Source organism: Serinus canaria, chromosome Z, assembly GCF_022539315.1.
Source record: "Serinus canaria isolate serCan28SL12 chromosome Z, serCan2020, whole genome shotgun sequence".
Lineage (NCBI taxonomy): Eukaryota > Metazoa > Chordata > Aves > Passeriformes > Fringillidae > Serinus > Serinus canaria.
In genome coordinates this window covers 38649628-38666778 of record NC_066343.1, presented here as the reverse complement: position 1 = coordinate 38666778, position 17151 = coordinate 38649628, and the positions used below count along the sequence as shown (strand labels likewise).

Genomic DNA, 17151 nt, shown 5'->3' with positions numbered 1-17151 from the left:
CCTACAGGACCATTAACTGAGCACCAGTACTTCCATCTGAGATGTACTATGACAGACAAATACTCCCACTATCAAAAAAGAGCTCCAAGAGCTCAGTGGTTAATTTAAAGGTAGAAGACATAAAAGGGGAAAATGGATGTTCAAAGATATGGGTCGCGTGAATGAGTAAGATAAAGCACTCTTTTTTGGAAAATGCAGGTAAGAAATTCAGACAACTACAGAAAAACAGCTGCCCACCAGCTGTCCTCCTCCCCCTGCCCCCCCATCCCCTTCTCCCCAAAGAAATTTGTAAAACCTCTAAAAAATCCTAGTTACTCAGCACATAAAAATAATCAGGTTTTTATGACAGGTAAATTCCACACCACTGCTAAAAGCCTAAAGCAGATGAAGTATGAAACAGGCTTATTTCCAGACTTACTGAAAGCAGAATCTTTTCCCAGCATCCAGCAGGAAAATGCTTTACTTTTCACAAGAATTCCAGCTTGAGTCGAGTTAACAGGTGTCTTAGCTTTGTCCAAGCAGCCTTCAGGTGTACGCTATCTTGAAATCCTTTAAACAAAATAAGAAGTTACAAGAGAAGAGCTGTGTCCACCCCATTACTGACAATTTCATGAATTACAAGGTCTGGATTATTCCAACCAGGTTGCAGGTCTTACTGCGTGGAAATCAGACCCTTGGAAATCAGAGCTGTGTTGCTTCCAGCAAAAGTAGGACCCGCTGTCGTGCAGATGATGAACAGTCTGCCAGCGCCAATAGTGTCTATATATTATTGTGTACTGAACTGCAGTACAAGTGGAGCCAGCTACTGAGCTGAACCATCTTGAACTGCAAGGTCTTAGTTTGTTTATCTAAATTCACCACAAAGTATGCCAGTAAGCATTAAAGTGCTTACTGGTGCTCCAGGTCAAGGGGAGAAGTCAAGCAAAAAAGAAAGAGCACAAAACCAACCAAACAAACAAAAAAACCAACCAAAAAAAAACCCGCAACAAACCTAACAACAACTGAGAAGAACCAAGGAAAAAATAAGAAAGAAATGCACACAGCAGCAATCCAGAGAGATGTGGTGGGACAACCATGCATACTAAAGAAAAAAAATATTTATCTTTAATATTTGACTAGGTAATGCAAAAAAAACCCCTTCCAAATTAATTTAAAACTTTTAATATTATCCTTATTTTGAATAAACACTTGATAGAAAGCTAAAGGCAGAAGGTGAATGAATTTACACATATCTTAAACAACTTGCCACTTGCATTACAGTGGTAGCAGAGCAGATAAAAAATTAGCATTAGTTCTGCTTGCAAAGGACCAACAGCAACTGAATGAAAGCACTTCAATTTGGAGGGAAGCAGAGGAGAGTAAGAAATGATGACTAAGTAGAACTCCAACCCAATAAATGCTGGATTCTCTGCAATCTCCCTTTGCCTTTCCACCTTGCCTGTGAAATGTTATCTCTTTCACCGTCCTATCTAGACAGGGGAAAAAGGCAGTCTTCACAAGATCAGAAAGTTGCACTGTAATAATTGCTTTAATAATGCTATCAACAGTGCAATAAATTAAATGGCCTGCATGAAGTTACATGTAATTTTCACATTTTCCTTTCTCCTCCAAAAAGCACATATTTGCCTCACTCCTAGATGAATTCTGGATTTTCAATACCCTGAAAATTTGACACTCACTGACAAAGTTCATGCAAAAAGTAAAGAGGATACCCCCTCCAGTATTTACCTTTCATATGAAACGCTGGCATTTGCCAAAATCTAAATTTAAGAATAACATGGAATCCACTGAACTCCTAGCTCCTGGATAAATACTCTAACCACAAAATGACCAAAGGGCAAGGACCATCACAAGGAAATTTTCTTTAGCTCAAAACAATGGCGAAAGAAATGAACTTGCACTGTTTCATTCAGACCTCATGCTCAGTTGTGTCTATTAGGCATTACTGGGAGTGCCTACAGAGGACTTGTACAAACTCCATCCTCCTGAATATATATATATATATATATATATATATATATATATATATAATATATATATATATATATATATATATATATCTATATATATATATATCTATATATATATATATGTATATGTACTAGAAGAACAGTAAGATGCTCAGCCACTCTAAGGCAGCAATAACTGGTCGGATGTCATAACAGGATTCAGAGGAGATTTTACTGACATAAGTCCTGGGGCTACCAATATAGCAAAAGGATATGGACTTGCTGAAGCAAGTCCAGAAGGCAGCAATAAAAATGACTGGAGTGATGGAAAAATTCTCCTATACAAAGTAAGGCTGAAAGGGATGGGACTCTTCACCCTCGAGACAAGAAGGCTCTGGGGAGACCTTAGAGCAGCCTTCCAGAAGCAAGAGAGAGCCTACCAGGAAGCTGGATAGGGACTTTTTTCAAAGGTTTGCAGAGATATGTCAAGAGCAATACAATGGCTTTAAACTGAAAGGAGGAAGGTTTAGGTTAGACACTAGGAAGAAAAAACACATAGTCACTATTACAACAGTTTGGTGCTGAGCATTTCTGCCGTCATTTTAATAACATATTTGAAAGACATTGTCATAAAATAAACACACAATAATATCACATCTGAAGCTCAAAATTTTTATTTTAACCAATAGCACCTCTACTTTCATGATAGGTTCTTCTTTCTCATTGAAACTGGCAGAAATACTACCTCTCAAAACCATGGAGAGTTTTCATGCTATTAAAACTTCTCTTACAGGAAACAAGGATAATCTCTCTGATGCTGAAGCTGAAGGACATTCTCAGTTTACATAAACAGAATTTACATATTCAATTGACCAAAATAATGCAGATCATGCCTGCCCTGGAAAGATAAATGTGATTTTAATAAAATTTAAAGAACCCTTGCATTTTATTTACTTAATAACCTCTCGCCCCTCAAGAAACCAGCAAGACCAAACTATCACACTCAAGAAAACCACTCAAATAATAATTAAAAAAAAAAACCACCACAAAATCCCAACAAAAACAATAAAAACCCCCACAACCAGAAAACAGACTACTTCAAAGAGCCAGAGATGTCTGAAATTTTCCATGGCTAATACTAGGATCTTCCTGCAAAGTGCTTTGTAATTACATTCCAAAAAACAGTTCTCTCCAAGGGAAACCCAAAAAACCAACACCAAGTATGGATATACAAAGTTTATCAATACTACTGAATCTGTTCAACTTGCACTATATTCTATTAAGTTTTTATTTTTCAAAAAATCTGTTCTTTAAAAATATTATATAGAATTGTATATTTTTTGAGTCTGTTAAGCATGTATTAAAACATGGTATCTCATTATTATAAACCCAGGAGTTGCAAAAACCATATATCAAATTATACTTTTCAAGAGAAAAACTAAAATTTAAGTTTTTTATGTCTGTCTACCACAATAGCTCTGCAAAACCTGTAAGACTGTTCATCTATACATATATATATTTCCATGCTTTTCTTTGTATCTAAGGCTTGGTGCAACCCAAAATATTTTCAAAGCCAAAGCTCAGACTTCACTTTTTTAATTATCACGGAGCTATTGATTTGAAAGGGAAAAAAAAGTAACAAGTCTACAGCAACTAAGTCATTACTTTGATGTGTACTTACTCATCAGATACTTCAAGTAAGTAGCTGAACAAAATCTTTGGTAAATGCTACAGTAGGAAAAAAAAAGGCAAACAAGTACACAAAAAAAAAAAAAGGAGTACAAAATCTCAGGTGACACAATAGTGTCAAAATGCAACACATTAAAAATTAAACAGAAGAACTATAAGTATGAACTGAGAAAACACATAATTATTTAAAAAGTCACAAATGCTAGGCAGAAGAGTACCTATATTGAAACCCTGAAGCTGGTTACATTCTGGGCTTCCGAAAGCACTTCTACCTCTCATAGAAGTACATATGAGTTCCTCCAGTTCGGTGCAGATTAAATCACAAGCAAATGCACTTTTCATGTACCCCAAAGTCTCAGAGGCTGTTTATGGGTCAGAATATTCTTTTTCAAAGTACTTATAAGTCTGTTTAAACAGAACCATATAAAATGACTTCTGCATTCTTTGTGCTCTAGGCAATCTTAATTCCAAAACACCACTTGTGGTTTACATTTTTAAACATTGAAGTAAATTGTTTGCAAGAAGAGACTATTTACCTAAGTGAATTCACTTGTAGGAATACATTCTGTTAAAAATTTAGGATAACCAGCAACACATGGCAGCAAGAGTCATGGTCTTTGCAGCAACAGCAACCTACCCAAAAAGCCTGTAGAGAGCAGGTAAACACCATGATAACCAGCATTCTAAATATGGCAAAACTACACAAATAACACACCATACAGAAATGAGCAGTATGTTACCTAGCATTACACAAAATAATTATTCACCAGGACAGCAGAATACTCTTCCTTTGACAGCAGTAAGAAATGGCCACTGCTATTAACACAGTGGTGCTGTCCCCCCCATCTCATCCTTTTGCATCATAAGGAGGACTGTGCATTTGCAAAAGTCCCAGCAATTGTACCTTAAGTAGCTCCTTCCTCTATTTAACCCTTTACTCTTTCATACCTAACATATTGTTTTCAAGTTCAGTGTCTCAAATGACAGCTTACACAACTATCTTTTTGAAAAAAATGGTTAGTTGTGGGTTGTTTTTTGTTTTTTTTTTCCAAGAATGCAGATCTACTTTAATGTCATACAAACCAGCAAAGTTACTGCATGTGAACCATTTCCTCAATAAAAATGTAATACTTAATGTTAGGTAAAAAATCTCACAAGCTCTTTGGAGATGGCAGAGTTATTTGTACAAGCTGTTTTATATTCTAAAAGGTCAATCCACAGAACAACCCATACAAGCTTTGGTTACCTATAAACCTATACTAAAAATCTGGGGAAATTCTTCAAGCTTTACAATTAAGTTTCAATTTGGCAAACACTACATTGTACTCAATCCAATAAAAATAATCATATACATAAAGAATGATAACTAATGTGGTACTGAGACTCTGTTTCCTGAAGTTGACTATTCCTAGCTCAGTTCCTGAACCTTTAGAAGCACTGGAAAACAAAAGCAGAGACTCCCCCTGCATGCTGATTCTTATGCTGTGTTTCATAGGAATTAAAGTCCTAGTCAATGCCCCAGAGAGAGCCAATTATCAGGACCAGCTGTTTTTTTAAATTGAATTATAAAATAGGATGGAATGGCACTGAGTACACACTGAACAGCTATCTCTTCCTAAGCCTTAATATACAGCAGTACAGAAAGCTTTAGTGCCATCAAAGTATTATAATATACCTAAAAGTACCTTAGAAGTGTTTCCTCCATGAGAAAAGGTTTGTTCAAGATAGTAGAAAAACTATTTCTTCCAGATATAATTTTAAGACTTTATGTGGAAATGGCAGAAAATAATGACTACCCAAGTCCTCTAAGCAGGAAGAAAAAAAAAAAAAAGTTTTTGGTGGAAGAGAGCCTAATTTGTAAATCTAAAACAAAATGAAAAGGCTAACAACCTTTACCTGGTTGTTAAGAAAAAATACTTCTGAAAACCAGTTACTGCCTTTCCCTCATGCCGTTTACTATGAATATTTATAGGAGGGAACAAAAAAAGTCAGGTGATTAGCTAACCCATTGCTGCATTATAGCAAAGTGCAGACTTTTTGATGTGACTACATAAACTGCAGCATATAATCAGACATTCAAAATGACATACATAAAACTTCACAGACGACTGAAGCACCGAAGTCCTGTACAGCAAGCTGCCAACTATGTCATGCAGCCATTAGCACCAGTCCACATGACTGCAAAAACAAAGTCTGACAAAAGTAGCCAAAAAAGCTAAGCAAGCAAGCAGGAAAAGCATTTGCTGGGAAAGGAGCAGAATAAAACACCAGTACTTTATTTCTTGCCTGGAAAGAAGCTCCTAGAAAGTTACTAGCATTGCAGGCATAGGGTTACTTCAAGATATGACAAACTTGCTGTCATCAGGGTCACATAGTATCACGTTCAAAGCTTACGTGATTTAAGCTGACAGAAATACTGCAAAAGTCAGCTACTTCTTGCCCAGCCGGCATAACCCTTTTATCAGGTAGAAGGTGAATGGCACAGGGAGGGAGAAGGGAGCAATAAAAATAGCCAGAAGGAAAAGGACAACCACAGCAGAAACTAGGTATTTCCCTACACCAAGAACTGAACATGAACTGGAAACCTAGGAACTTTTGCCATCTCTTGGAAAAGCTTAATACAGTGGTAAATGTCAGAAGTGTTTTCTAGCACCTAACCCAGTGATTGCTCCTTTGGGTCACTGCCTTGATGGTTAAGGTCAGTCTGTAAAAAAATCAACTCAAATATCTAAACTTCCTAGTTCACTGACTTAATAAAGCAAACCCGCAGTCCTGGTTTTAATCCATATTAAAAAAAAAAAAAAAAAAGGAAAGTAAAAAAATCCATGGTTCCATGTTGCAGATTTATCTACTCAAACCCTTTTGATTTATCTACTCAAACCTACCTCAAACCCTTAAAACCTCACTGGTGTCCAGAAACACAATCATAACAATACATAATACTCCCAGCAACTATTATCCCTTTCAAAATCTTGATTTGTACCATTTACATGTGGAACAATTAAAACAGTATTACCTACTTCCAGTATGCAACCCCTGGACACCCTGTTTCTCAGTAATTTTAAGTTTTATAAAGGATGCAGTGGAAGTTTTTATGTGCCTCGTAATATACTAAATGTTTTAGGGTGACATTTTCAGGACTGCTGCCTCTGCAGCTGTTGCAAAAGAAAGGAAGGATGTTTGGGTGATCCCTCCTCTCTGCTACTTCCAGTCTTTCTATGGTTACTGCATTTCCAAATGGAAACCACGCTGAATCATCCATGTATCCAGGACACACACTGGATAGTTCATAATCTTCTTGATGCTTAGCACAGGATACTGGACAGTTAAGCTGTAGATAGTGGCAGGGCCTGAAAACATACCCAGAGATACACTGCTGTTATAAATCTCTCCTAAGCACTCACACAAGCAGCTGCCTTGTTCAGCACTCTCACACTCACTCCAAGAAACCTGACTTCCCCTCTAAGTTCTTTAAGGAGTTTCAACGCTTCAATTATGACAGTCATACTCCAGAGCCAGGGCGACTTGATTAGCACTCAGTGCTTTTGAACATTAGCAATTCATACCATGGGAGCAATCTCCTAAGAGCAAGCAGCTCACAGATACTGGAATTCAAGGAGACGTTTCAAATAACATACTGAGAGCCAAAAAACAGGTGATCCCCAACTGTGTCTCGCAGAGTATCACCATGAATTTTAAAGACTGCAAAGTTTCTAATCATGTGACTCACTGCTGACAAGCTGTTGAGTGAAAAGCTGAATGTCTTTCCTAAAGTAAAACCTAAATGCAACGTGAAATAGCAAACTCCTTTTGTAAGCTAAAAAGGACTTCAGAGACCTCTTCACCTTTTTCTCTTTACATGTAGCTTCCTACATGTAATTCCAGGGAAGTTGCTCCTAGCAGCAGTAAGATAACTAATACAAATCTTCTGCCAAGACAACAGAATACTTAGTATTTTTCAAGCTCAAAACCTTAAATTTGGAAAATAATCCGTGAAGTTCTTCAACATGAAAACTAAAATATGAGCACTGCCACCTCCAACACCTGAACTGAAAGTTAACCCTGAGATCAGGTATTGCTTCACACAAACATATACCAGGTGTCACTTCACACACCACAACTACTCCTCGGTTTCAGATTATTCTTTTTCAAAAAGGGTGGAAATTAAGACAGAATCCTTTTTTTAAATGAAGCTTTTCTTAATATAAAGGTATTTTGCTTAATTTATACTAGCATAAAAAAAATACAGTAGTGAACTGAAACATCAGAAACTACGTGATAAAATGATCTTGACATTAAATAGGAAAGTCTTCAGGAAGGGAGATTATTTTGTCACTCCCCAGCCCAGGACATTAAAAGATATTCCAACACAGACTTGCACTCTCAACACACAGCATGAGGTAAAATTTCCAGAAAAGCTCTTAGGTCATAAGCATAATTTCAATGAAGGATTAACCAAAAGGTGGGGCTGTCCCATCAACAACATCCAGTCACTCAGGGTTGCACAAAATACACACTGAAAGCTACCTGCAAAACAGAGAAGCCTTTTCATGAAATATAACCTCTAAAGGCAATGCAGACATGTATTTCAATAAAGAAACATCATTCATGGGAATACACTAATTGGAGAGCCAATTTCCTAATGCTGGGAAAACTAATACGCAAAAATCAACATTCACACCACACGGCTACAGAAGTTTCACGGTGGTTTTATACCAGACAGGTACAAAGGAATTCACTTTCTGTCTATACATACTATTGAAAGAATATTGCTCTAAGTAACCATAACAGTTCGTCCAGCTGAGGATTTCTAAACATCTCGCACAAAGCTCGGTGCCTGAAAGCAGTTTACACTGAAGAAAAACCACCCCACCCTGATGTGCTACCTATCTCGAACCTCTTCAGAGCATTTGAACCGGTACCTACAAAGAAACACTTGCTGTGCTAGATTTCCACCACTGAAAAAAAAAAAAAAAAAAAAAAAAAAAAAGGAAAAGGAAAAAAAAGAAGACGAAAGAAAAAGAAAAACCAAACCCATGTTAACAAACTCCTACCCACGGATCGTTAAGTCAAACAGACGTTGAGCAGGCCAAGTCGCACGGCACATAGGGCAAATGTTATCCCAACCGCCGTATCTCCCACCCAATGCCCATGCTGCGTTACTCCTCCGGCGGGGCAGCGGTGGCACAGCCGCAGCGTTCGGCGGCCGGCAGGGCCCGGGCTCACCGCAGCCTCGCCGGTGCAGGGCCGCCCGGCAGAGCGGGAGGCGCGCACGGGCCGGCTGTGCACCGCACGGAGCGCGGGGACAAGATCGTCCCGCGCCCGGCGCGGGGCTCCGTGCCACCGGCGGCTCCACCCCGTGCCACGGGCAGACCCGACCGCGGCCAGGCCCGGAAACCAGGACCGCTCCTACCGTAGGGCCTGAGACCATCTCCGCGGGCGAGAGCGCGCAGGGCGCGGCTCCCGCAGAGACCAGCCGTGCCCGAGCGCTCCCACACGCATCCACCGGTGCCCGCAGGGACGCGCCCGGCAGCCCCGGAGTGCCGGTCACAGAGGAGAGGAGCCTCGCCGAGCCTCGCCCCGCCCCTCCCCGCCCCAGTCCCGATCCCGACACCGGTCCCGGCCGCGGCCCTGCCCCCGCTACGGCCCGCTCCGCCCTGCCCAAGGCGATGCCCGCTCGCCGGGCTTCCCCTTCGCGCAGGCGGTCACTCACCCCGCGGCGCTCAGGCGGGGGCGGCGGCTCCGCGCTGCGCCCCCGCCGTGCTCATGCGGCGGCGGCAGGAGCTGCCCGCACCGCAGCGCGTCACCGGCCCCGCCGCGCCCCGTCCGCGCGCAAGCGCCGCCGCCTCCGCGGGGAACGCGGTGCCCGGCCCGTCCGGAGCGAACGGGCGGAGCAGTACCGCAGGAGTGGTGTGACTACCTGGCTGGCCGCCCCCCTCACCCTGGGGGGACCACTCTCGCCGGAACAGTCCGTACTTCTGTGAGATACACAAGTAACTAATGGCAGGTGGGGGTAGCAAGAGCACGAAAGCAGGCTTTTCTCAGTGGCTCGGAGACAGTACGACAAGAGGCAATGGGAACAAATTGATGCACAGGAAGTTCCACCTGAACACGAGGAAGAACAACTTTGCTGTGCGGGTGACCAAGCACTGGCACAGATTGTCCAGAGAGGTTGTGGAGTCTCCCTCACTGGAGGTACTTAAGAACCCTCTGGCCATCATCCTGTAGCGTGCTCTAGGATGACCCTGCTCGGGCAGGGAGGATGGACCAGATTGGTTGGACCACTGTCGTCCCTTCCAACCTGACTGATTCTGCAATACCTTCGTGGGACACTTCCCCCCTTCCCCCCAGCCCAACCTTTATACACAGTTTGTTGTGGCAGGTAAGTACCTGAACCCAAAGAATGTTACTGCCCAGGGCACTGAGGTACCACAGCAGCAAGTAAGAAAATTCATAGTGATTCAATAATCAAAGACTTTGTATGCCTCCTCACATGCCCCCCAGCCCTTTCCCCTGAGAATCTTTGCAAGAGAAAAGTAATACCTCATAGGCTTCACAAAACATTTTATGGCAAATTAACCTCCCTGTGCCTAGCACCTGGTTTTGAACCATGCATTAGTATTGCTGATGACCTCTAGAAGTGGGTAATTTAATCTTCCTGAGACTTGTTAAACTGGAACAACTAGGTATTTCCTTTCTCATTAAGTTCCTCAAATGAAGAAACTACTAAGGATCTGTGGCCAAATCTTTATACTGGGTTTACAAATCTGACATGAGAAAAGCAATGCTTTAATAAAAGGCTGGTAAACTGAAATCAAGTTCAAATCTTACTTACACCTAAAGGCACAATCCTTACTAGAATGATCTAAAGTTAATTTCCCAATAACATTGTGTATCCATGGAGTTACCCATTCTAATTCTTGTTCAGTAAAAAGCAGATTCCGGATCCTTTAAATTTACACTTTTATTCATCTTCCCTTTCAAAGTACAGCTACCTGGCTACATCTTGTCCTACACACAACTCCTGTCTTACACACATCATTCAATTCACTCACAAAGGCAAAAGTAAAGATAGCCATGACTTTTCTGCTGTCTAGGAGGCAGCTGTGCATTTTATGTGACAGTATGCAAGACTTCCATAGGGCTGATTCACCTGAAGGGTGGTTTACAGCTACTGTTTGTTAGTCCTTTAACTTGGATTACAATGTTAGGAAGGTAAATTCTGCTTATCACCCATGGTACACAGATGATCTGCACAGCATGCATACACATCCATACCTTATGACAGAACAAAGCTGCTTCACTGGCAAGTCAGCAGAAACCAACGCAAGTGAGGAGCAGTGAACTAATTTTGTGGAGGTATGACAGATGGGAGATCCTGGTCCTCCTACCTCCTATTTGTGCATAACTGCCTATATACATTTTAAGTCCTCATCCCACCTTATTAACAAAAATGGATATTAAATGTCTGTGGTATTGTCCACAAGGGTCCCAGGATGAGGGAAGAGACGAGAAAGTTGACTCCATGTATCAAAAGGCTTGATTTATTATTTTATGATAGATAATATATTAAAACTATACTAAAAGAATAGAGGAAAGGATTTCATCAGAAGGCTAAGCTAAGAATAGAAAAGTAATGAATAACAAAGGCTTGTCTCTGCCCGAGACCATCTGGACAGGTGATCTGTGATTGGCCCTTAATTGGAAACAACCAGATGAGACCAATCCCAGATTCCCCCTGTTGCATTCCACAGCAGCAGATAAGAATTATTTACAGTTTGTTCCTGAGGCCTCTCAGATTCTCAGGAGGGGAAAAATCCTAAGGAAAGGATTTTTCATAGAACATGTCGGTGACAAATGTCCATTTATTCAGTTATTCACATGTTTTTTCTCCAGAAAATAATTCAACATTAATTATGCTTCCTAGAACTTCTAAACCCATGGGCTATAATCACAAAACATAGGTGTATTGGGAAGGACCTTTCTCCCTCTCTTACAAGTTCTTCAAGGAATCTAGCATGAACGAAAAGAGCATGTTACCAGAACGCAGAACTTTGCCAGTGCATTGGCAACAGGTAGGAACAGTGTCACTTGTTCCCTGATACTGGTCACACTGGGAAGTGGGTAAGAGAATACATAAAGCAGAATTCAGTACAGCTACAAGTTGTCTGTGAATTCTATTAATGGAATAATTTTAAATGCATAGTTCTGTCTAAAGCAAAGCAGAAGACATGGAAGTACTAAAGTATGACTCAGGCAAAGACAAAAATAGTATCAGGCAGGCTCTGGCAAGTAAAGGACAAATAAAGGGGGTGTAGATAAAAATCTCTCAAATGTTTTGAAGTTGAAGTCAGAGTCGGTTTATTTAAGTTAGTTATGAAAATAACGTTTTAAAACAGCTCTGTATGTGTCCTGGCACATGACAAAAATAAATCAATTAAAAAGATGAGAATTTTCTACTGAAAAAAGAGGGCCCAGCAGTAGCTCCATTAATTTAAGGTTGGCAAAAAGTGTGATCTCATTTAAGAAAAAATGAATTATAGTAATGGGCCTAATTAAAATACTCATATCAGTTACTGAAATCTATTAACTTTTTTCACTCAATGTAAACAAAAAATGCAGAACATAATTGAATATAAGTGCTGCATTCATCTTGATTATTTCCCCCAAAAGACTCTTCTATGCAGGACTCCTATTTTTACAAGCTAAACACTCATTTATGGAAGTTATAGGTCACTGATGACTGAACCTAGAATTGTTTTTTTTTGGCAGGTAAACTGGTTCCAAGTTTAGGATTTATTTCTAAGGAGAACAACTTTACCTTTAGAAAAGGCTCTGGTGTACAAATGCAGTAGCAGGCCATTGCTGGTCTTATTTACATAACAATTCTTACCAATTCGGATGCATTTTACTTATATGAGACAGCAGGAATATGCCCTAGCTTTATTTGTTTTCAAACAATACTGTGTGCAAAAGTTAATTGTTTATCCATTGAATTTTTTAAAAAAAGTTAATATAATGATGTGGACGTTGTCTACCTGAACTTCAGTAAAGCCTTTGATACTCTCTCTCCCACAGCTTATTCATGTTGAAATTGGCTGCTCATGACTTAGACAGGTGCAGTTTGCTGGGTTAAAAACTGGATGGACTGCTGGGCTGAGGGTGTTGGTGAATGGAGTTATCTGGCTGACAGTCACCACTGCAGTTTGCTAGGGCTCACTGCTGGGGCTGGCCCTGTTTAATGTCTTTATCAATTATTTGGAGTACCACCTCAATTTGCAGACCACACTAAGTCGGGTGAGAGTGTTAATCTGCTGGAGAGCAGGAAGGCACTGCAGAGGGATCTGGACAGGCTGGATCGATGGGCTGAGGCTGGTGGTTCATTAAGGTCAGGTGCTGGGTCCTGCCCTTGAGTCTCAACAACCCTATTCACTGTTACAGGCTTGGGGCAGAAAGACTGGAAAGCTGCTCAGCTGAAAAAGACCTAGGGGTCAACACCTGGGACATTGAGGAATGTGGAGTATGTCCAGAGAAGGGCAATGGAGCTGATGAAGGGTCTGGAGCACAAGTCTTATGAGGAGCAGCTGAGGGAGCTGGAGGTGTTTAGCCTGGAGAAAAGGATGTTCAGGAGTGACCTTATCCCTCTCTTAAAACTACCTGAGAGTGTAGCAGGCAATTGCCTCTTCTCCTAGGCAATTAGCAACTGGAGAACAACTCATAGCCTCAAGATGGGCTAGGGCAGGTTCAGGCTGGACATGAGAAAAAATTTTGTCACTGAAAGAGTGGTTAAGCATTGAAACAAGCTAAGGTGTGGTGGTGTCACCATCCCCGGAAGTGTTCAATAAACAACTAGACGTGCAATCTGGGGCCATGGTTTAATTGACATGGTGGTGATTACCCAAAGGTCTTTTCCAACTTTATTAACTTTATGATTTGTAGGAAATTCAGTCTTAGGCATATACCTTTTAATAAGGCAATCCAGGGACTTACAGAAGGTAACAAATATACACCAATCTACACACTGTGTGGAAAGGCAAACACATCAGAAGCGTCATAAGCTAAATAAAAAAGTTTATAAGTTTACATAAATCATGTTGTGTTCATTTAGTACTGTTGGCAAGGCAATACAAGCAACAAACTGAGTCACATATTACTGATGTTTATGCAGAGACAAAAGTTTTCAGACAAAGATCAGCTCCTCAGTCCTGCATTTTTACAGGCTACTTAAAAAGTATCTACTACTAAGTACGCTGTACAGCATGACTTCCAGGATCAGATCATACAATTAAAATAATCACAAAAAATTTTAAAATATAACGGTTAGCCCCTCTGGAAGCAGGAAAGGGTTGTAAAGCATTAAAACAGACTGCCCAAGAAAGTGGTGGAGTCACTCCCTCTGGAAGTGTTCAAAAAAGTGTGTGGATATGGCACTTGAGGAGGTGATGTAATGGTGAACATGGTGGTGGTGTTGAGTTGATGGCTGGACTTGAGGTACTTTTCCAACCTTAAAAATTCTCTGATTCTATGATAAGAGCAAGGAGAATAAGAAAAAGCTCTTCAGAATAACGTAGTGGGTAGCAACATATAAGCATCTCTAGATCGTACCCTGTTCCCTGTAATTATCAACTAGATAATCATTGTTTCCTATTAAAATGTAATCTCTACCAGTTAAATCTGCCTTGCTATATGTGTATTACTGAACAGATCCAGTCAGTTCCAGATAATGAAGCTAACAACTCTCCATCACTCTTAAAAGCAATCACTCCTTCATTTGAAAACCAACGCTTGCCTACATGCACGTTGGAGAATTTGTTTTTGACTCTTCATCTCTAATGTATCTTATCCGAATACTTTTTTTGAGATTATCTTTTGTGCTCTGTTATGCATGTATTTCAGAGCATAAAAAAGCATTTTAGTTCAACTTCACATCTGTGCTTCATTCAGCTACTTTAGCCTTTGTAATACTACAAAAAGCAGTAACACATCAATATTCTTCACAGAGAATTCAGAATGTATAGATTTGGTGGATATTTTCATCTAAGTTTCTGGGGACTGGGGGTGGGAAGGAGTAGTAGGAGTTTTCAGGGCATGAAGAGGACAAGTTTCTAAAGTGATGCACTGTTTCACAGGTTCATACCAAGTCAGCCACTTTTTTCCATATGCTTACTGACAATCACATTTAATTTACACATGCAGAATATTAACATAATCCCCCCTCCATGACCCAACCAAGACCAAAAGTGAATCTCATCTGTTTCAGTCTATCAAGAACCTCCATATTCACAGTGTAAAAAAAAAAAAAAAAAAGTGTATAATTTTCAGCCTACCTCAAGGTCATCTTCTTTCTGTTTATGAAGGTATTTGCATACTTTGAGATCTCTCACTTTCCCTTTTCTCCATGCACCAATTACTTCCATTCAGAAGGACATCTAAAGCAATGGTAAGTTCCTGAAAAATCAGCAGTACTTTAGGCAAGGCAAAAGGTAAGAGTAAAGAATAATCTTCAGAAACAAGCATGAGATAAATAAATAAAGAATAATCTTCAGAAACAAGTATGAGATGCCTCCTTCTTGGGGCAAGTCTATGAAGATATCCTGCAGGAGAGGACCATTTCCACAATGGACTAACGACACCTGTTGAGGGAGAGGACGGATCTCTGCTATTCAGAAAATGATAAACAATTGCAATTTTGGACAAACAGGTCAATAAGTAATTCTATACACTTCAAATTCTTTAGTGCAAACAAAACAGACTTATCTCTTAAATCTGATATTCACTTCACACAGTACTTGAAAGACTGGAAATGCCTTTTTGCTTATGCCAGTCAAAATTTCTTTTACAGAATTTTTTTTAAAGCCAAATAGTAGAGGACAAGTTTGCTCACTTCTTCTCTTAAGTATCCCTAAAAAATTCATAATGCTTTACTATGTGTTTCTGCAGTGTAAAAATAGACACCCTGTGTTACAAACTCATAAAAAATACATCAGTACTTTCAAAATTAATGTAACATCATTTCAGAAAGACAAAAATAGCAGTCCGTCAAATGACTGCACCCTAAACTGTCACATGGTTAGCTGAAGTTTTCTTAAACAAAGCAGCCTATTTAAGTCAAGTATATGATGACATGTTCTAACTGTATTACAGGAACAAAGGTACTCCATAATTAATACTGAAGCAAGTTCCTCATAATCCTTGATTTACTCCCACTTCACCAAGACAGAAGCACAAAACACATGTTGGACATAACCAGCAAATAATATACGAAGGTTGCTTTTTTCTTCTGTTTTGCTTAAAGTTGTGGACTACTTTGTGGTGTAGCACAGTAAGGAAGCAAGGGATATTTTGTAATAAACTCCAAGGTATTTTAAATACTAGTAATATTGGTAAACTATCCCCACAAATAATAATTGTGTGTGTAATCTAAAAATAAATAAAACCTGGTTTTATTTCTCTGGATTTTCCCATGTGCGTATTACATCTACCAGAAATTAGATTAGCCCTTCACAGCGTTTTGTCAAGGCACTTCATTGTATCATTTCAGGTGGAAGTGCTTTGATGTTCTCAAAGCAAAGCATAAGTTACTGCAGTGAACATGTATTACCTTTTTTAACTGCTATGGTGATTTCACACACACACATAAGCAACCTGCTGTTCATTTTTGACACTTGTATTTTTGTCAAGGGAAGTGATAATTGCTCACATTCATTTAGAATGAATCCATAGCCATGATTACTTCACAAAAGTCAGCTTATAATTTTAGCCATAAGATCTGCACAGAACCACAAACAGGTATTTGCAAATGGAATACTCTCTGACAAACTTCAAACCTTTTCAGAAAGTATTTTTGTTAAATATTGTGGTTTTATAAAAAGATACTTTCATAATGAAATTATTATTATAGGGACAACAGCCCTTCTGTCCGGAAACTAAAAACAGAATTCCCCTGAAAATCAACTGCAGAAGAGAGTGGTGGTCAAGCTATCACTATCTTGTGTATTAAAGACAGTTAGGTTTCACATACAGATGTTTTAACCAACATCAGGTTGAATAATAACGATCTGTTCTTTCTACCATAACACTGGGATCATTACAAGATGTCTGCTATATTGTTGTATATCACCCCTGGAATTCCATATAAGTACCGTGCAGCTGTGAGCAATCAGACATTTCAACAGCCATTAAATTAAGATAACTTATTCTTTCAGATAAAGTAGGTTGCTGTCATTGGTTTAACAGGAGCTTTCACTGAAATTTCTCTTCTTGCTTCCCACCAGGCACAAATGCTCTGTACTTTGCATGTTGAATAAAAAGGACGATATATAGTTAGTGCTTTTATTTTAATCTCTTTTTTCCCCAAACTTTGGACGTAAAATCTGCTTATTATAGCCTCTACCAGGTCAGCAAAGCACATCAGCCGCTGCCTTTTACGTTGGTGATCTTGGCCTGAAACGGCAAGCATTCAGTCATACTAAAACCGTAACTCCCTAAGACATCATTTCACGTCACATGGCTT

The 17151-nt window shown here is 39.8% G+C and overlaps 1 protein-coding gene across 10 annotated transcripts in view; it reads right to left on the bottom strand.

The window, feature by feature from the left end:
* AGTPBP1 (ATP/GTP binding carboxypeptidase 1) overlaps positions 1-9460 on the bottom strand; it is a 63551-nt gene extending 54091 nt beyond the window's left edge. For 8 of the 10 annotated variants that reach the window (XR_007780417.1, XM_050986694.1, XM_050986697.1 and 5 more), the window contains exons 1-2: positions 9052-9217; positions 419-549 (exon numbers count right to left, since the gene is read on the bottom strand). The gene's annotated coding sequence lies outside the window, so the exon portion shown is untranslated. Of the gene's footprint in view, positions 1-418; positions 1100-9051; positions 9218-9351 lie in introns of those variants that run through there. The other 2 variants (XM_050986695.1, XM_050986693.1) reach the window with 2 other exon arrangements.
* Between the last annotated feature and the right edge of the window lie 7691 nt (positions 9461-17151).